The sequence below is a fragment of the Varanus komodoensis genome, unplaced genomic scaffold (assembly GCF_004798865.1).
Source record: "Varanus komodoensis strain SLA01 unplaced genomic scaffold, ASM479886v1 scaffold40, whole genome shotgun sequence".
In the NCBI taxonomy this organism is placed as follows: domain Eukaryota; kingdom Metazoa; phylum Chordata; class Lepidosauria; order Squamata; family Varanidae; genus Varanus; species Varanus komodoensis.
In genome coordinates, this window is record NW_025335942.1 from 5,511,468 (window position 1) to 5,535,369 (window position 23,902).

Genomic DNA, 23,902 nt, shown 5'->3' on the forward strand with positions numbered 1-23,902 from the left:
GGAATCATTTTTTCCAGTGCATTTTCTAAGGAATCTTGTTCTAAGGACTCATTTTTTCCAGTCACTTTTTGCCAAGAAGACACAAATAAAAACAGGGTGTGTTTTCAACGCATCCATAAAGTACAGAATAAGTGGGGTAAATCCCATTCATCCCCCTAACCAATAATATCCTTGGGTGAACCCTGCACTATCTGTCATGCGAGTGAATTTCTTTCATTTGCTTCTCAGGAAGGGAAAGAAAAACAGCCTTGCTAACCACGCCATTACAATGAGAACAGAACAAAATAGCAAGCAACCTTATGAAGGAACAGGGACAAATTTTAAAGTAGAATTTATCCAGTTAGCAGCTGGTGGATCTACGGAAAATGAGACACTGTTTGCGGTTTTGTTTGCTCGTAATTAGCGCGCGGGAGCTCCTGAGAGTGATTTTCAGCATCCGCACAAGACCAATCTGCTTTGAGGAGCACTTACTGAGCAGATGGCTTGGCAAGGCAATTCCCCTTAGTCTAATGCAAAGCCTGTGTTATACATGAATCGGGTTGCCAAGGATTTTAAGAATGGATTTGGATGTCTCTATTAAAAACACACAAATCCCCAAGCATCTCCAAACATTACATCAAACCTCAGGACTATATGAACAAGGTCTGAAGAATTTGTTTTCAGACTACCTGGGAATTTCTCACATTATCCATACTGGGTAAGTTCTTCCTTTGAGGAGGGGTGGGTTGTTTTCGTTATGTAATTAAGAAGGCCTAGTAATCATCAGTTTCTCCTGATGCTGATGCAAGGGGAGAGGGGAAGCTAAAGTAGATACTGGCTGTAGGATTTAACTTTCTGAAACTCCCGTCCTTCAAAAACGCAAGTTCCTAGCCCTTATGATTGCAAATACACTCTAAATCACATGGGCAATACCTAGTAAAATGTCAGAAGCCAGAGGACTCAATGAATAGGATTGTCCCTGGTCAGGGGGCAGCTTTGGCACCCTCCTTGTCCCCATAAGTAGAAGAAACAATAAATTATTTTTTAAAAAATTAAAAGGCAGAATAATTTATGCAAAGCTAGAACTGATTGTTTGTCCCTCAACTCCTGGCCCTCTGCAGCTCTAAAGGCCCTTCTTCTTCTTCTTCTTCTTCTTCTTCTTCTTCTTCTTCTTCTTCTTCTCTCTGAGATTTTCCTTCTCCTTTTCCTTTGCTTTAGAAACACACTTGTTGCAGCAAGAACCCCATCATGTGATGGATCCTCAGAAAGATCCATAAAGAAGGCTCTGAAGTAAACCTAAGCACCTTGCACTCTAAGTGCCCCTTCCAGCCAAGTTCTCCCAGCCTGTTCGCAGGAAGGACACCGGTTATAACATGCAGTGTCTTTGACTATCGCCACGTTCACATCTTTGAAAAGCAATAATTTATGTTTTTGCACCTTCTTCTGCGGTATTGAACAGACGGTTTTTCAGAGCTTATTCCTGCTGGATAGCAGGCCAAGCTTAATAGGGTGTGCATTACCTGGCGTACTTCTGGAGAAGTTCAAAACAGTGCTTGTTGGAAATCCTTGGAAAGAACTCCAAAGCAAAGGCCCGCCCTTATTCCCCAGTAGTTTGATTCTTCGTTGAATTCTGAGCTCATTCCTATCAACCTCTCTGACTCATCCGGCCCACGTGTCACTGTCTGGCAACACAGCCCGTTCTGCAGCTGAGGAATTCTGTCGTTCTCATCATTTGGTGGTCACTTCAGGTCCTGTCTCTGGTTATTAACTTTCGGAAAAGTTGGCATTGCATAATACAAATGCTGATGGCTGAGCTGTGGAGGGAAAGTGGAAAGCGTACACTCACTCATCTTATTATCCCTCCTGAGCGAACTTCTCTCCAAACACAGAGATAAAATATTATCCATTACCAGGAGTCTAAATTCTCTGCATTCGAAAAGTCAAAATATTTTGCGGTTGTCAAGATGTAAGGAGGAACCAGGCTTGATTTATGGAAACAGGTTTCCGCAGGCTGTGAAGGAAGATTTTTGCGTGTCTCATTTTGCTCTCTGCAGAGATCTCACACTGGGGATGGTCTTGCACTGGAAGATGAGCTGCCCAGCCCGAGTCTCCTTGGAAGTTAACGAAGCAAAAGTTGCTCATCAAAAGTTAGCACCCAGGTTACAGTCGGGAGAGGTACTCTGACGACCTGGCTGGTCTTCCCCACTATTACTTTTCTATTCAGAGCATCGCCACTATTCTGAACATGCATCCACACATATGAATTGATCTGTGCATTTATGCAAAAGTGGCTTCTTTTGCTTCCTTTCTGGGGGATGCATCCTGTCCTTTTTTGTGCCACTGGGGCCAGCATGGGAGCAGAGAGAGAGAGAGAGAGAGAGAGAGAGAGAGAGAGAGAGAGAGAGAGAGGAGGGCAGGAACTAGTGTGTGAATGGTAGAGCAAGATGGGAGCACTGGTCCTAGCGTGGAAGAGACATTTGGGTTCTGGAATGAAAAGGTTTTGGGGCTGGCGCTGTTGCAAAGGCTTGTGTTCTCTTATGCAGCAGAGAATACTTCATCCCATGTTTGCACAAAGGTTGGAAGGCAAACTTAAGCAGTAAACCTAACAGAATCCAAGATTTATATAGCCCTCTGCACCCCAAAAGAAGTTTTAGGTTAACTCTGTCTTCATGGCCAAGGAAACCTGCAAGTATTCCTTCTAATCAAACTATTGTGATAATAAATGAGTGCTTATTGATTTTAATAAAGAAATAAAGCACCCCAAATGAAATCCCCACCCTTCTGGAAGAGGGCCTATTCCACAGTGCCGCTGGATGACACCTGGACTGATGTTTCCTCTGGAAAAAGGTTTCTGTCAAGCATAGCGCCCTCTGCCGATGTTGGAAAATTGCTTAGGAGAGGATGAGGAACTTGGGTGTGGGCACCCCATAATAAGCTTTAGCTCCGCACACACTCTCTCTCACAATGAATCATAGAATAGAAGAGCTGGAAGGGGCCATGAAGGCCATCGAGTCCAGCCCCCTGCTGTTGCAGGACACCATGTTACACCATGTTACACCATCTCTCTCACACACACACAACCCAGAAGCAACCCTGGCAGGTTTCCATGCAGGATTTTGCCTGAACTTGCAGGTTCCCCTCCTGGACAGACTGCCCCTGTAATGGCATTTTATTTTATTTTTCTCATTTTATTTTATTATTTGCATTTGCATTTTAATTGTCACCAATTGAAAACTGCAAAGGGCAACACAGAAAGCACTGCACCACAACCATCCTGCAATGAAGCCGTCTAGGTTCTCCATATAAAGCAGGTGAACAAAGAATGCCCGGTCCAAGGCTGGTGTCGGCCTTTTTATGGCACCGCACAGAGACACGGAGGAACAGGGCCACCCCATTGTGTGAATGGCCCAGTTGCCCTCCATGCTGACAGTGCTTGCTCATGGGGATGGGGGGAACCCCACAATTGGATGGCCTCGCTTCCTAGATTAGTCCTACTAAGCTGGTAGGGATGCTATTTTGAGGAAATCTCTGGGAGGAACAGAGCAGGTCTAGGTGGAAAACGCCACCCCAAACCAGTCTCTTTCTCCAGTTCCCTGTGAACGGCAGCCCTTGACTCGGCAGGGCAGCCCCCTCCCACGAGCCGCTCCATCAGCGCTCATAGCCGCCTAGAAGAGAGACGCGATCCCGCCAACCCTCCAGAAGCATCACAGCGATAGAGACATGGCCTGCTTTCCTAATATTTAAACATTATTTTAATTAATTGTTAACCTATTTATTGGTTTTATTTATTGCCCGGATGTATCCCATTTTTATATTTTTGCATTGTTATTTATCCGATGGAAGCCTCCCCGAGGCTTATGCCAATGGGGCGGCATACAAGTTTCCCAAATAAATAAATAAATAATATTCCTTCTGTTCGCCAGTCAGTGCCATCCGTTTGGTCTGGAACAGCGTATGGAGGTAGATTCCGTATTCCGGGATGACATCCGTGGACTGACAACCGCGTTTCTCACCAGTGCTTGATGGCAGCGAGCGGTTTCATCGTAGGCTGGGGCTTCAGTGCGATGGGAGCTTTAGCCCTGGAGCTTGTATCTTTTAGCTCTGCCAGACAGCCCACCCAAACACACAGATCTCCTTTCACCCTGGAAGACGTTCGGGCTGGCTGTCCTTCGCGCCAGCCCAACTACCCTGCCTCGCACCCTTGGGCTGTGTGGAGGAGGGGGGAATGCCTGGAGATCCATGGTGGACACATGTCTGATGCATCCTGCGGGGATGTGGATTCCAGTTGCGACCATGTGGCAGCCACCCACGAGGAGGCGATGCTTTTTCTGTCGTGGGCCACTGCCATCGCCGCTCACCCGCCCCTGCAACTGTTCGAGCCAGAATCGGATTCCAGGTCACCGCCAGACAGAAATTCTGCCCTGTCATTTCATGCACAGTCTGTTTGGTGCTATTTTTAGTGCAGGAGCAAAAATTAAATGTCAGCGTCAGCCTAGGAGCATTTACCCCCTTGGATTGAAGTACTTTCTAGTTCAGAGCAGAAGAGCTAAATTCCATAAGTTCTATTGTTCTCCTGCAGCTTCCCCAATGCTCACACACTCCTGCACATTTTGTGCGTCGCTTGGGGTGTAAGAACAGAACAATCACAATCAGGTGGTGGGGGATTCACAACAGTGTGCAAGGTTTGTAAGGTAGGCCAATCTTGTTGCCTTCATCTTGCGGTAACCTTGAGAAAGTTGCGATAAGCCCATGTGAACTAGGAAGTTTCAGAACTGGGACTTGCTGGCTCACAATCTTTAGGGTGAAACTATGCATTAAGAGGAAGATGCACAGATGTATTAACACATCTTCCATATGCATATGCCTGTGGCCCAATGCACACTGGAAGTGGCACGGGGAGAGTAGTCACTGTGCAAGCCACCATCTGAAAGGTAATCGGAAGCGTGGCCCGTTCGGTGCCTCGTCGTACACGCAGCATTCATGGTGAGGAAAGAGGAAGCTCCGTTTCATTGTCCCTGGGGCTGCAGCCAGCAAGGACTGCACCACTGAGACTTGGTGTCCTGCACCAGCTGCGAGTTGGACCCGATAGCCTCCTTGGATCCGTCCAACCCTACTGTTCTATGAATCCCCATAGAAAGGAGTCCATCAGGACATCGAGTGTAGGCATCACTGAGCACCAAGGACCGTGCTGCGCCAGAGGCCCAGGGAGTCCTCACCTGTCTCCTTCTCCTCCTTTCACCTTTGCAACCTGCGGTCTCACCTCCCTCTTGCTGTGGCCCAGACAACAGTGGTGGTGAGAAGGTGCAGCCGGAGATGGCACTGCCTACTTCCTCACTGGGGCTTTCCTGTTCGAGCAAGCGATTTATAGCAAAGTGGAGAACAGGATGCAGAGCGATTGCCGGTGGCACAGCCACAACTTGGCACTGGGTTGAGCCCCTGGATGCTCCTCACCACCACAGCTGTGGACAACAGCTAGGAGAGGAGGAGGAGGAGACGGAGGCAGAAGGTGGGGAGGGTGGGGTGAGGAAACAATGGACAGTTGAGGGAGAAGATGCCCTTATCTGGACAGAAGAATGGCGATGCCGGCTGTGCTTGGAGTCCCAAGGATGGCATCCGGTGGACACAGCAAACGGGCAGACCAAAGAGCAGAAATTCTAAAGCTAGTTAGAAAGACACCACACCTCCTCGTGACTTCAGCCCTGACTTTTTATTCCTTCCCAGGAGACCCTGAGAAGGAGGCTCAAGTCCCCAAACTCCAGTTCAAGCCCTAAGAGTTGGCAAGCTGCTCTCCAACATTTCGGAAGCCCTGGAGAATAAAGCAATTACAATTGCATTAGGAAGAAAAGTAAACAACCTTATGTGGAATTAGCTAACTTATTCACCCATCGGCCAAGTCTTGAGTGAGCAAGGAGGCATTTCACACGTCGTCGTTATGGAGGCTGCCGAGTATTTAGAGTCATTGACACAAGGGAGCACAACTCCCAGACCCAAGACCAGGTCCCATTCTCAAGCATCCCCTGGAGCCGCATTCTGCAGGTTTGCCCTTCCCCGTGTTGGTGCCACCAAGACTGGATGGAGAGAGTGGTAGCTTCCTTGCTATCTTGTCAGGTGACACTATGTGGCCAGTGAGATTTCACCCAGTCCTATAAAACCTCAGGTCTCATCAGAGCTCCTCAGCAGTGTCTGCAGATGGGAAGAGGGGTGATTTCTTTCTCCAAGTGAGGCAGAACAAGAAGCAAGGGAACTGTCTGGCTTTCTGTTGTCAAAGCTGGCATATTTCTTATCCATGGGTTCCACCAGCACTGGGACAGAAGCAGCAGGCATCCCAGACCAGGGAGGTAGGAGAGCCATGAACTCTCCAGGGACCAGGAGAACCATGGAGAACCAAGGCGAGGGTCAGATACTTGGCAGGACGTGGTGGGACCCGAGGCACAGGCTGGGCTGCGAACAAGCGAGGGTGGGATGCCCGGCAAAGACAACACAGGACCAAAGGCCAAGTCAGGAATGGGTGAGAACCCAGACGCAGGTGAAGTTGTGGCAGGGAAGGGGACAAACACCAAGCCGAGGGCACAGAGCAAAACCACCCCCACAAAGCAGTGGTCGTGTGGAGTAGGAAGGGGGACCTTCTACAGAGCTTCCTGGTCTGTCAGGATGGCACGGGCCCTAATCTTGCAGGCACGGGCCCTAATCTTGCAGGCACCAATGCGAATCCTGCACTTACTAGCCAGGTAAACCAGGCGGCGTTCTCCATCAGGCCACCAGGGGGAGCTACATCACTTTGAAGGGCTTCCTACCACCCGTGGTCCTTTTGGAAGGTTCCTCCAAGCTGCTATTTTGGAGATCTGGTGGTCATGATGTATTGCGGCTTTCTTTGCATGCTTCCTTAGTCAGTTTTTCCCGCTGAAGGGCAGGATATCAGTCTAAGCTTTCTTCCAGCACTAGCGCTGAATCTGAAGCTGGCTCCTGCCCCCACATCCCATCTTCCCCAGGCCCTTCAAAGAGGGGCAGCATGAGCGGGATGTATGCCATCAGAAACAACTGGGATCTGAGGATGCTAAGGAGAGGCAGGGCTGTTGTTGGGCGACACTTGAGAAGAAGGAATTCCAGGAGGGGCGGATGTCTGAGCCCCACCGGTCAAGCAGCACCCACCCCAGTGCCCTCCTCTTCACAGCTCTGTGAGCCTGTGCATCTGGCTAAGCCAGGGGAATGTCCCGGGGTCTATGGAATGCTTCCCTGCCACGGAAGATGCCTCGGGGATTTGGGAGTGCATTCCTAAATCCCGCTGGGCCGGGACGCTGGGCCAGGCACAGCCCAGAGATTTGCGCCTCGGTGCAACGGGAGATGAGGCGGCTGTTTCCTTGCCCCTTCCAAAATGAGCAGGGATTCACCACGCCACACATCGGCAGGTGGGCAGGACAGGTGATGGACGGGGGGAGAAATCCAGGGCACCTCTCCCTCTCCTCCCTGGGATACTGCCGCTGCCCAGGTTTCGGCCTGAGAATTCAAGAGCTGCCTGAAATGCAGGGTCAAAAAGAAGATTATACTGGGGACCTATAAACACACACACACATATACACACAACTGTGCATCAGGGTTCTGCTTTTCTGCAACACATACAAAACTCCAACCGTTGCCAACTCACTATTTGTTTTGGACAGAATACTCTTTTGCTTCAAGAAAAATATCCTTTTACAACAAGGCATCCTGCAAAAAGCTCTTACTTCAGCAGAATGTGGTGAATTGCAGCTGTCACCTCTTAACTTTAGAGCTTTGGCCATGAAGAGAGAGAAAAAAAAAACTTTCAGGCACAGAGCTCAGATGTTATTCTTTTCCTTGCAATAAATGAAATGCCTGTAATTTATTTATTTCAATCAAGGCTTTTTATTATACAGTCGGACTCATAAATTCAGTGGTGGACAATCCATTTCACAGCAGGAGGAAAATACAGTGGGTTATTAAAAATCAATCCATTACCTTTTTGAGATTCCTTAATACCCACTTCTATGATGTTGCTTCCACAAATGTCATTAATCTTTTTGGCGGTGTGGGGCATGCAGAAGAGGGAGGGAAGAGTCAGGAACATAAAGCTGGGTCATACTGAAAGTACAATAAAAAGAAGAAGGTATATAGGAAGGAAAGGTGTCCAGGGTCACTCCAGAAATTTGGCATGCAACATCCCCCTCTTAACACAATAAACAAAAGCATCTGCCAATCACCTTCCCATCCAAATCATTCAATTCTCCATCAGAAATTTATCCAGTCTAAAGTTAGTTATAAATTATAGCATTGCTTTGGTTTAGAACGGTAATCACAGACGTTTGGAAAAATTATATTTTCTTTAACAATTATTTAAATTGCTCATAATAAGCCTTGCATCTTTGAGCAAATACTTTAACCGGTCTTCTGTTGATATAATTAGTTAACTTCACCCTTGTTGCCTACCCAGCGAGCTTGTTTTTCTAGTCTTCAACAACTAGGCAATCTTCAGCCTTCCACTTCAAAGCATTTCTTACTCTTGTAGCTCTTATCTATTTGAATACGTCTGCCATAATCTTTGGAATAGTCTTGGACACAATACACGCTCATACTTTTGTAAGGCTTGCAGGTTGCGCGAGAGCTGGTTCGTGGCCAAACCTGCTATACTTTGGTTCTTGCTTCGTTAGGTAAGTAACAGGCCATGCGTTGGCGTGAGAGCCAGTCGGCCGATGCCACGGAGAGACAGGGCCATTTTGGCAATGTACAGAACAGAACCACAGCACACCTCCAAAACTCCTTTGCAGGCACAGCCTCCTTGTTCTGGGAAGAGAACAAGCCCAAGAGGAGGGTTTTCGAGGTTTGCTGCTGCTTGCATCGGAACAGCAAGGACGAAATCAGAGAACGTGGCAAACAAGGAGATACATCGTGCCTTTCCTTGAGCTGCCTTTATGTGGCCACACTTCTCTGCAACGGATTAAAGGCTAACGGTTATAGTGCAGCTGACTGCAGATCTGCTGCTCATGGCATTTTCCCTGCTCGAGGTATTTATTGTGCCCTTGAGATCCCTCGTTTGCGGGGCCCCTCGCATGTTTCTGAGCTGTTTTTGTGGCTATTTTTGGAGAGAGGAAGGTCTGCTCTTAAAATTGAAACCGGAATGAAAGCCCCGCTGCAGATGCAGAATCCCACCATCCTGCAGTTATACCAAAGTGCGACCTTGTAGATCATTAACAGAATATACACAAAGAAATATATCCAGAGGCATTTTTGTGTACACACACACACACACAGCTGAGAAATGCATTTCTCCTCTGACAATGAAAAGTGAAGAAACCCCAAAATAGCAAAGGGTTAAACCCCTCACTGGAAGCGCCTGTACACAAAGCTTTTACGGTACTCATAGAAGTGTGCAGGACTTTTCACAATGCAATGGTTCTCCTGGGGCTCTTCCGTGTTTTCCAGCCATTTTTGCAAGAAAACCAGGCACTAAATTCCAAGTCTCAGAAAAGAACAAAAGCTCATGAAACATCACCAATCTGCTATACTGAGCCTTTACCAGAGCGCCACCTTGTGGTTGATTCATAGAATATAAAGGAAGGCAGAGAAACCTCAGAGGGGGAAACACTAGTAAAGGACATGCTTTTCCTTCTGCCATGAAAACAGACGGCTCAATAAAGCGGGCTCTGAAACTTCTCGCGTAGCAAAGCGCCTGTTCTTAAACCTTGAGTGCTACATGACCAGAGTTGGAAGCTTCCAGAGGTTTTTGGAGAACTTACCTAAACAAATAGCATCTTGAAGATCAAGGCACCATCAACACAACTTTGGAATAAAGATGTGCCAAGGTACCAATCAGGACTGGGTTCTCCAAAAAAAAAAAAAAAAAAAGATCTCAGATGATGAGATCTCAGAGCACCATCAAATTCCTTACTACAAAACAGAAAGAATGTGGCTTTTAGACCTGACTTTGCCTAGAGAAGACTGTTCTGCACACCTCGGTGGATGGCTAAGACAGAGAATCAATCAAGAGGCCAGTTGTGATTCTGAAGGTGTTGGAAAGATCCACAGCTGAGATGGGAGAAACTGTCCATGGGACGCTTATCTGTCCGGCTGGGCTTCATGGAAGAAGGGTGCAAAGAGAGCCTCTGCTGAAACAAACCCATACTAAAGCCTGCTTGGGGTTTGCAAAAAAGCACGGGTGAGACAGAACAGTAGGAGAAGTTTCTTTGGCCTGAAGACACCTCACTGGAACTTCTGGGCCCTTTGCAGGATGTTAAGTAGGGTGCAAAGCCAACAGTGCTCACTGCCCTGAGAGCACCGTTCCCACGGTGAAACACGATGGCGACACGGCCTTGCTTTAGGCATGCCTTTGCTGGACAGGGCCTGGGAAACTGGTCAGGACATTTCTTGAGGAAAACTCATTTCCGTTTTCAAAGGACTCGGACAAGAAGCTGATGCTTTGAAACAGCCTAGTCAAAACCTGGTCCTCGAATTGGTTGAAAGCTGAAAGCTGCTCTTCACCAACATTCCCGTCCAACCTGGGACAGACTCTGCAGGCTCTAGATGCACAAAACGGATGGACACTTACTCTCCCGGTCCTCCCCAAAGAAATTCACGTGGCTCTAACGGCTGCCAAAGGCATGTTGTGTTAGGGGCCGACACTTGGGCGACCAACGAGTCCCGGCTCATTTTGGTTTACTTAACTTTCCCAGTGTTGGGTATGTTGCATCTGTTGAGTGATAGCGAAGGCAGTAAAATGTGGAAAAGTCGAAAGGGGTGGCCGAATATTTCTGCAAAGCAGTGTGGTTCTCATCAATGATTTGACCAACTGAAGGCCAAGCTCCTGAAGTTTCCATCAGAGAATCCCAAGCCTAAGGCTTCATAATGGCTTCCAGGCACAGGGAACGGCACAGCATGGACCACCTTTCCCTTCTATGTCTTCAAAGGGGTCTCATGCCTAAACACACACGCTCCTGGGATTTTCAGCACACGAGGGACCAGTCCAGCCCTGAGAATTTCTGATCCTATCTTCTAGAGCCTTAAGCTCATTCCTCCAAATCAATTCTTTATTTGCTGGGTTTTTATCCCACCTCATTAGCCAAGAAGGATCCCTGGGTGGGTTACAAGATTATAAACTACACAATGAGAGCAATATTAAATTCGACCAATGATACAACAATATAATCCAGCAATTAAAAAAAAAAAAAAGGAATTGTCTTGGGAAATAGGAAGGGGGGCTACCCGGAGAAGGCTTCTTGAGGAGGGCCTCCCATGATTATTTAAGGGACCGAGTAGACATATATGGGATGAGGCACTCCTTTGGATGCCCTGACCCGGGAATTACCCAGGAAATGCCCTGCTTGGCCAACTCGAATTGCCAAAATCACTTTTAGTCAACGGATTGCATTTTCAATTAGCAGGGTTACTGCTTTGGAAGCAAACGTGGCTGACCCATGGAAATACGTCTCTCCTGGTGTTGATGCATAGAAACATAGAAACAGAGCGAGTCAGAAGGGGCCTCCCAGGCCATCTAGTCTGACCTCTGGCACCAGCAGGCTCCCCTTCTTGATTGACAAGTGGTCCTTTCCCCTCCTTTATCTCCTGGGAAGGTTCCAGGGAAGCCAGCTGATCGGAATGTAAGCAAACCGCCATACCGCAAGGGGGAAAGGAGCAGTCCTCTCCTCGTGTGTTGAGATGAGTCGCATTTCTAGTCTTCCATAGGGTGGGCCTTGGCTTAGTTCATCAAGCCATCTGGAATGACCTAGAGAGGCCCGTCTGCCCTGCACCTGCTTTGTGATTCTGGCCCACTGCAGCCTCAATTGCACAAGATGTTCTCTGGGCGATTGGCAGGTCTCCACTCCAAACATTGCTGATTGTTATTATCATTCAAAAGAGGAGAAAGTGTAGAAACATTCATCAGAGGAGAAGGCAGAGTCAGCAAAATTAATCAGGCCACTTCCAAGGCTGAATCCATAAAAATATGCTCATTCTTTTCTCTGTGTTCCAAAGTTGGGCACACAGAATCACCAATAATACAGGCAGAGCAGAGCAGAGCAAAACCTCCAAACCAAGTTGCACACTTCTGTGGTGAGTGGCATATGTCTCCTGGCAGGACTGGCCTTGGGACAGGCATTTTGGGGCAGCGGTGGCTTCAGCAGGCAACCCCATCAGAGGGAGGAGGTCTGATGCTGCCGGGCCCGCTGGGACGAGCTGCCACCAACGAACATGAGACCAATCCAATCGGCTCTGTTCCCAAGTGCCTCCATTAGGGATGTGCCAGGGGATGGGGATCCATCGGCTTCCCTGGGCTTGGCTCCTGGACCCTGGTCCTCTCCCATGCCGCCATGGGTCCGGGTGCATGGCGAGTGCAGCCGTGTCCCCGCAGCACTCTCCAGGAATCGCGCCTCCTGCAGAACGCTGCGCAAGCTGCACCCCTCTTCCGTGCCACATGTGGAAGTCCTCGGTTGCACCACTGCTGGAGACACAGAAGAAGGTTTCCAGTTGTGCCACCTTCATTCTGTGAGCCTTTGTGGACTTCCTCTCATCTCAGCTTGCTTCCCGAGAAAAGGCCTACCTTGATGGGAAGTTCCCACATGCTAGAGAGACTTGGGAATGACTGGCCAGAGATCCCAATGGCTCCCCTGATCTGTGACCTTCCAGGAACACAGCTCGATTGCAGGTTGTATTCCGCAACTGTTCTACTGAGAAGGACCACCTCCTAGACACCACCCCCCTGCGGGATGGGACTGTTGGAGAAGACGGTGCTTCCCTTGCTCATACAAATGCGGGGTTAAAGAGAAAACTTGGGCGTGTGTAGCGGAAGGAGAAGTGCTCCTAGATAAGAGAGAACAAGAAAGAACCAGGCCAGGGATGAGTGTTGGGGCTGCAGCTTGCAAGGGTCATCCTTATATTAGGTATGAATGAAGGGAGGACAATTCCCAGCTTCAGGAAGGGACGGTGACAATGAGAAAGTTGTCAGGGGATGAGGAAGACTATAAAAGCCTTGTTCTAATTGTGCATGAGCTGTTCCAAGGCATTCAGCCGTACACGTGTGATGCCTCCAGCCTTCTGTGCTGTATTAGTAACATTGCTGGTTTGCCTTTCTTCAAACTATTTGGCCTGTTTCATGCAAGACATAAGAGCTCCTTAAGAAGGACCTGCACACGTGAGCTTAACATACGGGAGAAGTGATCCTTCAGGTTCCCAAGCCATTTGGGGCTTTCTATGTAAGCACAAGCCGTTTCAATTCGGCTCCAACTTCCTCCGGTAGCCAGTGTCGTTGAAACAAAACTTGGTGCAATATGGCAGGCATTCCTTCAGGAAGGGCACAGAATGTCAATTAATTTCTGCAAAGGATTATACATCAAACCCAAGCCAGCGAATCAGCACCGGAAATAAACGTCAGAACAGCACGGGGAATGTAGGGGTGGCCGCACCTGGTTGGTGTGAGCAAGGAGGGCTTGCAACAGAGGCGATGGGTAGCGTGGCAGCAGCTCTCCTGCGAACTGGGCCTCTCACCTGGCCGCTCGCAAGGAAAGTCAAGGGAGGGAGAACGGGAAGTTTCTCAGGAGGAGGAGCAACACCTGGAAAACAATAATGAGGCGTGGAACGATGGCAGAATGAACTTTCCTAAACAGTCGCTGTCCTCAAAACATTTCCATTTGGATATGGACTTTTATTGATCTCTGGCAGAACAACGGAAGCTCACGCTGTTTAAAAACCAAGTCATCCCTTTCTCTGGAGTCAGTGGGAAAGGGTGGCATGTTTTGGACATGGGGAGCCAATCCCCACCTTGGGTTTGCAACATCCCCACCTCCTGACATGTGGATGGCATCTCCTCCAAGCACCTTGGTCCATGAAGACACACACACACACACACACACACACACACACACACACAGAGAGAGAGAGAGAGAGAGAGAGAGAGAGTCATGCAAAAAGCCAGATTAAAGAAAATAGCAGTGCTTTGGCATTATCACAGGCTGTCAGGTTCAACATTTACTCAGCCTGATGTCCTTGAATTTAAATGGAAGTGCTTTGCTGTAAAGACTCTGCCTGAAATGAAAGTTTCTCATGCATTTTACTACTGGGAAGATCATTGCAACTGGGCCTTGTATATGCTGAAGGGGTGTTTATAAGGATAAATGCTTTTTCCTGGGTATTTTCTAATTGACAGAGCAATTCATTGCTTTATAGGCTACGTTCTCCCCTGAGATTGCCTGTGCAATCTACATTCTTAAGTTGGGGGAGAAATCAAGCCAGCAAGTCAGCAAGGGAGGAAGGAAGGAAGGAAGGAAGGAAGGAAGGAAGGAAGGAAGGAAGGAAGGAAGGAAGAGGGAGATGGGGAGAGAGACCAAGGGTTTGCCAATGGCAAACTATTGATTTTTTTAACCCTAGAAAGATGTAGGGAAGGAGGTATACAATCGAAAGACAGTCCAGTTGTGGGTTTTGAATCAATACTGGCAATTTAAGCTGCGTGTCATACTGATTCCTTTCTTAACTCTATGGGACAAAAAGATAAACGCGCTCAAGTCTTCATCCTGGTTTAGTCCACGTTCTCAGATTTCACATTGTTTAGCCCCTCTGACTCAACTGTCCTTTGTTTGTTCGCTTGCTTCCCCGGCACCACCGAGAGATGCTTCACCTTCGCAGAAGATGTCATTTGCAGGTCATAGTCTTGCAAAACACAGAATCCTTTGAAATTTCAGTGTGGTGACAAGATTGACAAGAAGAACAAAGCATAGATTCAACCTTAAAATTAGAATTTGAAAAGTTGTCCCATATCAACCTCACTTAATTAATTATCTTTCAAGCTTGCCATTTAAATGAACCCAGCGGGTGCCTATTATGTAGATTGCTCCCTTCTCCCTTCTGAAGAAGCTGCAGCGGTGAAATGAAATGACGCAGGTGAGGTGAAGATGCTGTGCCGTCAAAGCTCCTGCTGTGGTCCCCTTGCTAGCCTCGGAAGCAAAGGAGACCTTTGGCAAAGGCACTTTGGGAGAAGTGTTCACTGGGGGAAGACCAAAGCTAGATCGACATGTTATCTCCAGCCCGTCTTCTGCCTGGAGAGGCCGACACGTACAGGATCCAGCAACACGTTAAGCCACTGCAGAAGGGTGTCGTGTGTCATTTGAACCTCTTCTGCTTCTCAAGGTGGTTTGTACATCTGTGGGGGTGGGGGGAGAATTAAACCACCCCATGCTGCCTGCGCTTATTTATTTACTTGCTTACTTACATTCTTACTTATTTTATTTAAAGTTTTTCTATGCCGTCCCGTTACTAAAAGTCTCTGGACAGCTTACAAAGGACAAAAAGCCAAAGAGCAAAAAACCCCATACCAACAACAACACGCAACACACTGCATTCAATATATAATGATCAAAACAAGGATAAAACAATTAAGTGTTAAAAGGTCTTCACCTGACGCCAAAAAGAATAGAGCTGGCTTGTTAGTTTAGTCAGCCCCCCGGGGCTTGCGGTGTTGTCCAAACCAGAAAACACACAAAGCCTTGAAGCTCACAGGAGTCCCTGGATGGAGCGGCCGGAAAGGGTTGCTGGTCCAGCTCAGGAACTCGAGGTGATGGCCGTCATCCGTCAGCCCCCACTTCCCACCGCTGTGCCCCTACCAGGATAGAAGAGCAGGACTTACCAGCAGTCCCGCTGCCCCCCCCCATGGCCTGGGCAGGCGCGTGGGGGGATCCAAGGAGGGCCCCCACAGGCCGCCCACACACACCCACTGGGGCCGGGGAGGCAGCGTGTGATGCGAGAAACAAGAGCATAGTGCGGCTGCTTCCCGCCCGCCACTGCCATCTCTTTCTAGCAGCCTGCAGCGGCTGGATCCGACCAGCTCTCCACCGCCGGGAGCCCGCTCAGGGAGCAGGCAGGTCCCTGGGATTCAGACGAGCAGAGAAGGCCCTTGCAGCTGCCGAAGCAGTCACTTAGAAACACAGAACCAGAGCGAGTCAGAAGGGGTCTCCCAGGACATCTAGTCTGACCCCCGGCTCTAGCCGGCTCCACTCATGACATGCCTACCAGGTGCTTGGAGGCAGCTACAAAAGCGGAGCCTGCTGCAGCCCTCAGAAGCTCGCCCAGCCAGTGCAGAAGAGCAGTGCAGCCTAGTGGCTGAAGCAGGCGCCTGGTGCTCCCCACTGACTGCCCTCCCCATCCCCTCTTCTGCTCTCCCTTGGTGGGATGCCCGAGGGAGAGGGCAGTGGGACGGACGCCGGAGCCAGGACTTCCTGCACTGCTCCTGGCCAGGGCTCACTGCATGGTGGCCCTGCACGGAGAGGGAAGGGACCCCCAGGCTCGCAGGCAGCATCTGGGTGGGGAAGCGTTCTCTCATGTGGCAACGGAAAGCAACAGGAAGCGGGCCTGCATAGCTTACAAGGGCAGCTGTGCCACACGACCGTAAGCGAAGCCCTGGCCAATGCGGCTCAGACAAACGGCTTGCTTAGTCTAGTCCTCAGTTTCCCACAGAGGCCACCAGAAGCCTTGGGCGAGTCCATGAGGGCCTTCAGAGGAGGGCCACAGCCTTCTGGGAGTCCCCGCATTGGCCAGCCGGGACTCTGGGAGGGCTACTTTGGGGCCATGGCCCTCAGGGGTCCCATCGCGGACAAACAGTCACCTGGACAAATGGCCACGGATAGCCTTACCCACCGCGAGTTTCTCTCTCCTATAGGACGAAGTGTTCTCTGAAACTGCCAAAGGTTGTAAAGTGAGAATTTCTCAGTTTTCTCAGATCTATTTCCCGCCCAAACTATGGCTCAGCCCAGTGTGACGGATGCTTAAAGCAACCAGTGCCCACTCCAGCCATTTTCCTGCTAAACAAACCTAGGAAACACCTTTTCTTGATCCTGAGTTTGCCATTTGGGGGAAACCGGATGGATCGCTTTCCAGGGTTGTTGATAAGAGTCCCGAAGAGGCTCAAAAAGTGCTATATAAATGTGAAATCTTCTTAGGAGTTTCTCTGGCTGCAGCTTCACAAGTGTTGATCCTGATGTACGTTCCTTCCAACCGCAAAGTGTTCCCCATAGTTGTCATTTCTTTCTTTCTTTCCGCTTGTGTAGCTTTGATTATGGATGGTATTTTGTTATAGTCAGGGCAACCTCTTGGATGCTAAACCCAAGAAAAACACACAGTATGCCATGCCTAAATTACAAATGTGCATAACAAAGGCTCGACTTTCATGTGCCTTGAAACATGTACAGATCCAGGGTTGCCATTAATCTCAGATTAAAGAAAACTGGCTAACAGTGCCAACTTTTGCTCAGCACCAGCTCTCCGCTGGTGACATCATTAGCGGAAGGCTTGCCAAAGGGAATACGCTGATAAATAAACTACTCTGCGCCAGGCGAGAAAGGAATCAATTCCACTACATCTGTTTTTTAACTAAGGAGGGCTCCAAGATGATTTGTGGAAGTCCTTCCCTACATATTGCTGAAGAGAAGGTGGTAGCTCATTTAGTGTATGCTTAAGAGAAAGTGGTTACGGAACTGATTGGGTTCACACAGGCATTGACTGGGTTCACACAGCACGACAACCCAGTACGAGTGAGAAGCCCAGATCATTTTCTGTGGGAGAGCTGGCTGGCTTGAGGCCATCCGCCCTGACGATCCATGGTTTGTTCCAGGGGTTGTATCTACAGGGTAGCTTATTGTCTGAACCGGGGCAAACTGCTCTACTGTGGGTACTGAGCAGTGGAGAGCGAGCCATGTGGCAAGAGTGGCAAGATGCTTGCCTCTTTTGCTCAGCTCGCAAGCACCTCGGAGTGACTGGAATGAGCTTGGTGTCCATGGCACCCACCGAGAGCCCTTTCGCACTCGCTGTGGCTTTTCTGTCCCCTTTACACCCCTCCCTTCCTTTTTCAGGGTTAACAAAAGCTGGTCTACAGTTTAACTGATCTTTGCTTCCAAGTGGCCAGGAAGCACACCAGAGTGGTCGTCACTGGCTCATCAACTTTTTTTCCTTTAAAAAATAGGGGGAAAACCCTAAATATGTGCATTTTGGGGGAAAGTCATACTTGTGCAAGTGCACGCTTACGCAGTCCAGATGGCCTGATACACCCGGGCACCACCCAGCGGGGTATCTGCCGTTAAAATGCAGCATGTCCCACCCATGATTGCCAATCCAGGGAGGCTTCCAAGAGCTTTGCTTTCCACTTTGGTTTGCCTTGACAGCTGTAACCTTCTGCATGTGTCCTTTTGCAGGAAGAGGAAAAACCTTGAGGAGTCCTTGCGCTGGATGTCTGTGAGTCACAGAGTTCAAAGACCAATGAGCATCTGCCGTGGGGACAGCAGGACTGCACCATAAGTTTCTTGGATCAAGGTCCCATCCTCTGTGTTTTTATCTGAAACGCTGCACGTATGCAGATGAATAAGGAAAACGACTTGGCGCACATTACTTTAAAAGAACAGCATGCCACGCGAGCTTCCTCAAGGCCCATTTCTGGGTAGGGGTTCCAACTGTGCTCTTGGACACAGTCAAGGAGTGGCTGAAGTGGGGAGGGAAAAGTGTGAGAGTCCAGAACAGCATTCACTAGCCCCCGCCCCTCATGGCCCTAAGCTTTAGATAAACCAAGCACACCAGTGTCCGAAAGCTAAGTTGCTAAGCTGCCATCAAAAAGGCTAGAGAGCCCCATTTTGTGCGCAGTGAACTCATCTTCACAATTAGATGCATTTTTAAAGCCTGTCTTTTGAGAAGTGCTTTCATGCCTCGTACAAGCCATCGCGATGCAGATGAAGCACATCCAGGGGTTGCATCTTTGGAGCATTCAGCGTTGGTTGAGATCGAAAACAGCAGTGGCGCGGTGCGGGTTGGCCGGAAATGCAGATGCTCTTGAGAAGCATGTCCACACACCGCAGAGGGAAGGAACACCCCCCTGTTGGGAAAAATCAGCTAAATCCTGGCAGAAAAGAGTTGCTTATATGTGCCTTCGTGTTATAAATCAACCCGCGTCTCTTTCCCACAAAGCCAGGTCATCTCTTTCCCTCTCCAAGCCAGGTCACTGTTGTTGCCTTAAGAAGATGGCATTATTAGCCAGACTGGGAAACTGCCAGAGGGCGGCAGCCTGTGCAGAGCGGAAACAATGGCGCCTGTTTGCTTCTGAACGGGCCCATCTGAGTCCCACAGAGCAAGGCTGAGTGTAATTTTCAACCCAGAATCCCGAATGTTTCATCCATCAGACACATTCACATATTTAAGCAGACCTGGAGGTGGGTTTAAGCTCTTGGAATTTACTCCACTGAAATGTCAATACACTGCAAATTGAAATATTGCCATCTTATTGTCACTTGTGTGTTCGACTGATTTTCCTCATTTGCTCTGTATATGGATGACCTCAGATTTCCCCTGTAATGTCTGCATCCTGTCATTACCTGTTCTGTACCTGTGCACATGACATGGAGATTATAAAATTCTCTGTACATGTCTTGAAAACTTGCAGTTGAGTTTACCTCTGCCCGGTAATGCATTATCATTAGTGACTGCAGGTACCGGGGCACTGGACAATAAAGCAGCAGAGGTTCAAACGGTGATCTTTCCCACAGACCTGAGTTTTTATTTCCTCCTCACAAATTGAAAACCGAGATGCTGTGGCACCTCTGTGCAGGGCTGTGGTCAATGGTCAACCAGCCGCCCTGTGGTGCTTCGTAGCATTACGCCAATGTCATGGAGCCACAGAGAGGGTAAAGCACGCCTTTCAAAATCTCCTGCAGAAGATGTTTTATTTATGGAACGTCCCGAAGGAGTAAGAGCAATTTGCCCTGGTCATGATCATCAGGCATAGTTCAGGGCTTGAGAAAACTGTATTGTATCATTCATGAGAAATTACCAAATTACAGGTTTGATGGATTCAAGATGGACATGTGTGGTTTAATTATGTGAGATGCATAATTTCCCAGCAGGGACACGGTTCAGATAGTATTCTTATTACGATGACGACTACACAAAACGGACTAAGAAGAGTCGCTCCAGACTTGGGCAGAAGTCCAGGATCCTGCTGGCAAGAAGATGCCTTGGGAAATTCCCAAGAAGCGTAAGCAGGCAATGGACTCCCCTGTCTCTCTCTATGCCCATAATGTCCGGCATGCGGGTTCCATTCTGCCATAGATCTACCAGCAAATACCACGATCCTTTCTAAATTGTCAGACTGATCGCCAGTGTCTGGTGTATTGACAGAAATGTTTGCTGGCTGGTTTCATGCCTTTAGCAATTTGCTTCTCAATTTCCTTGTATCTGCCTTATCATGAATTTGCATGAGCTTCGTCCGGGTTTGTATTTCCTCATTTTTTCCTTGTTTCAGCAAAACTTAATTTTCTTAAAAGAAATTTTTGTGACACAGCTATTTGATGATGTTGGCATGTACTTGGGCTTGTTCATACTCTTTCTAATCTGAAGCAACCTTTTTTCTAAGCCCTAATAATTTAGCTTTCCTCTCTCCTGACCACCCCACTCCTTTTCAGTAACTCCTTTCATTTTATTTAAAGAAATTACGATTGTATGGGACGCTTGAGGCAATTTTCTGCTCACACATAGGTTGACTTGTAAAGTGTTGTGCTTACTGTTCCACTGCACAATCTTCAATTGTTCTGCTTCCCCTCTTGTCAGCTCCATGACAGTTCCAAAGCCAAATAATTGCCATTAAACCTGGCTGTTGTTCCCTTGTCTTGACCTGAATGCACATTTCTTCAGTCAAGGCAAAGATGAGTGAAGTCCTTGCCCCTCCTCACATCTTCTCCTTTTCCTGCCTTCTGATTCTGCTTTCCGTCTTAACATGGCTTGAACTTGTTAAGTAACGAACTGGGAGTAATGATCTCATCACAATACTGGATCGCTTTTTTGAACTGGTATTTTTTTTACCCACAATGATTGTGTAGTTGAATTTATTCTTCCTACATTGCTTAACTTATTGCAATCACTTCTTTATTATCTCTCTCTCTCTCTCTCTCTCTCTCTCTCTCTCTTTTCTCTCTTTCTCTCTCACACACACAAAGAAAGAGAGAGAGAGAGAGAGAATCTGTAATTGACAGATGCTGCCCACAGGTCCATAATCTAATCAGTCCTGTTCGTTCAGTCTTGTTATAATCTCTTTCCATTTCCTTCTTTTAAATTTCCTTTTTAAAAAATCCTTTATGCAATTACTATATAAGTGCTATAAGACAAAAGATCTGTCAGTTGTTAATGTTTCTTTTATCACCTTGCTTTCTTCCATTTTATTCTAAATAGATGAATACATTTTTTCAATTAACTCTCCACAATTGTTCTGCCTTAAAATAGAGAATTGCAAGTAATTAACATTAAACTGGTAAAGATGTAGCCAGTATCTGTCATGAAATGAGACAAAATGGCATGGATTGAATGTTTGTTTGTTTGTTTGTTTGTTTGTTAAAAGCTTTTCTATCCCATCCCCTACAGAATGTCTTGGGATGGCTTACAATAAATAAGGAGAATAAAACAAACCCCACAGAATATGGGCTATTAGGTAGAAATTCCTTTGATGCTTTAAATATGTAAGGAAACAACAGGGAAATCTTTGGTTTAAATATCCTCTATTTGGCTTCTCTCATTTTTCTCCTTTTTGAAACGTTCATGTTATTGCTGTTTGGCTTCTCAATCCTTCTTATTTCTCAGTAATATTAGTCTCAATAACGCGCACTGTGCTAGTTCAACATTTATTACTGCAGTCCTGGGCTGAAGTAGGAATCTTTGCTGGATAATCTTTGCTGCCATCTGCAGATGTTATCTGGAATTACAAACCTTTATTGAACAGCTGCAAGTAAGGCCCTATCACCACTTGCTGAAATTTTTAAGTCTGTGCTCCTCATTACTAAATTTGAGATGGTCACATCAAGTTTTCAAATACTCCGGCACCTTAAACCAGGCGTGTACAGTTTTCTGGGGTCTCTGAGGACATTTGGCATTTCAAAAAAGATTTGTGGACATCAGCACAAAGTAGCAGCCATACTGGAGAGGGCAGCAACCACAGACAAGGCTCCCTGCCTTTCTCGCTGGCTCCTCCCTCCCTTTCCTTATCTCTCTCTGGCTCCTCCTCTTTCTCTCTCTGACCTTTTTTCCTTTCAGTTTCTCTGATTCTGCCTCCTTTCCTCCATTTCCTTCACTCTCTCTGGTTCTTTCTTCTTCTTTCCTTCCTCCTGTATCTTCTTTCTTTCCTTATCGCTCCCTTCCATTTCTCTGGCTCTCTTTCCTTCCTTCCTTCCCTTCCCTTGTTTCCTTACTCACACCCCCCTCACTATCTGGTTTTCTCTCTGATGCCTCTTTCCTCCACTTTCCAGCACACCCAAGGAATTATTTTCTCCATTCCTTTGCACAGGGTGAGAAAAAGCACCCCTGCCAAAAATAAGTGGCAGGGGCAAAATCCACCTATTGCCAAGGACGCTGTTGCCCCAAGTCCTTAGTGGGGGCTGAGCATCCCAACTCTAGCAGTTCTGCAGGAGAAGGCAGGTTGGTGGCCGGTTTGCAGGGGATGCCGTATGAGGCAAGACTGGGGGAACTGGGTCTCTTCAGCCTGGAGGAGACTCAGAGGGGATCTGTTGGTGACATACAGGCATGTGAGGGGGTGTCACATGGAGGTGGGTAGAGACCTGTTCTCCCCTGCAGAGGAAGGCAGGATGTGCTCCAATGGAGCAAAGCTCAGGGAACCCAGGCTCCGTTTGGATGCCAGGAAGCACTTCCTGACAGTCAGGACCCCGAGGGTGTGGAATGGGCTTCCACGGGAGGTCGTTGAGGCCCCATCGGTGCGGGTGTTCAAAGACAGGCTGGACGTGCACATGGTGGGCATGTCGTGAGCGGAGCCGGCTGGTGCCGGGGGTCGGACTAGATGGCCCAGGAGGCCCCTTCTGACTCGCGCTGTTTTCTAAGTTTCTACGTTTTCTGTTTCATTCCCTATGCAGGCATATGAGGAATCACTCCATCGGCTTGCTGTTATGTGGCGTCATCTCCAAGTTATGGCAACCCTGTAAAAGAACATTCTCCAGAATGTCCACTCCTTGACACCCCTGCTCAGCATTTGGAACCTCAAGGCTGTGACTTCCTGAGGATTGATCCATCCCATAGTTGGTCTTCCTCTTTTTCTTCTGCCTTCAACTTCCTCTAGCATGACAGCCTTGTCCAATGACCTATGCAGTCTCATGATGTATCCAAAGTCCATAGAATCATATAGCAAAAAACCTCTTTATTTAAACAGTATTTTAAAAATCAGTTATTTTAATGGTTTTTAACAATTGCTTTTATTTCATTTCTTTTATTACTTATATTATGCATTATTGTTTTTATTAAGATTTGTATTATCTTATTGTTATTTATATTTTTGTAAGCCATGCTGAAGCCACTCGAAGGACGGCATATAAATGTTTAAATAAATGAATAAAGCCAACAAAAATCCACTGCTGTGTGCAAAAGAATAGCAGGGGAGCGCGCAGATCACAGTTAAAGCCTCACCTCAGTTTGGGTTTGCAGTGTGTAGTGCTTATCACTGACATTTACAAGATGCGTCAACTTTGGGGAATGCAGATTAAAAAAGAGGATGCAACTCTACTACATAAATACCTCTTGCCACATGTATAGGTCGCAACCCACATTGAAAGCTTAACTATTGACTTTCATTTACATTCGTTGAAAAAAATGAATAATAACAAGAATAAATAACCATGACTGCATGCGCCAACTCGAGGTTCGCACTTCCTCCTGAAACCAAGCACCCAGAGGCCCGAAGCCCAGCGCCCAAAGGCAGCCTGGCCGGACAAGCTCCCAGCATGCCCCGGCGGGGAGAGGCATGCCGGGAAAGGCGGGGCCTCTCCCCGAGGGGCGGGGCCACGCGGCCCGTGGGCGGGGCCGGCCGTGCGGCCGCCCGTGCCCGTTGCATCGCGGGGCTCCGCGCGCCGCCGCCGCTCGGGGAATGGCTCCCGCGGGGCCCCCCGTCCTCCCCCGGCGGGCCCGG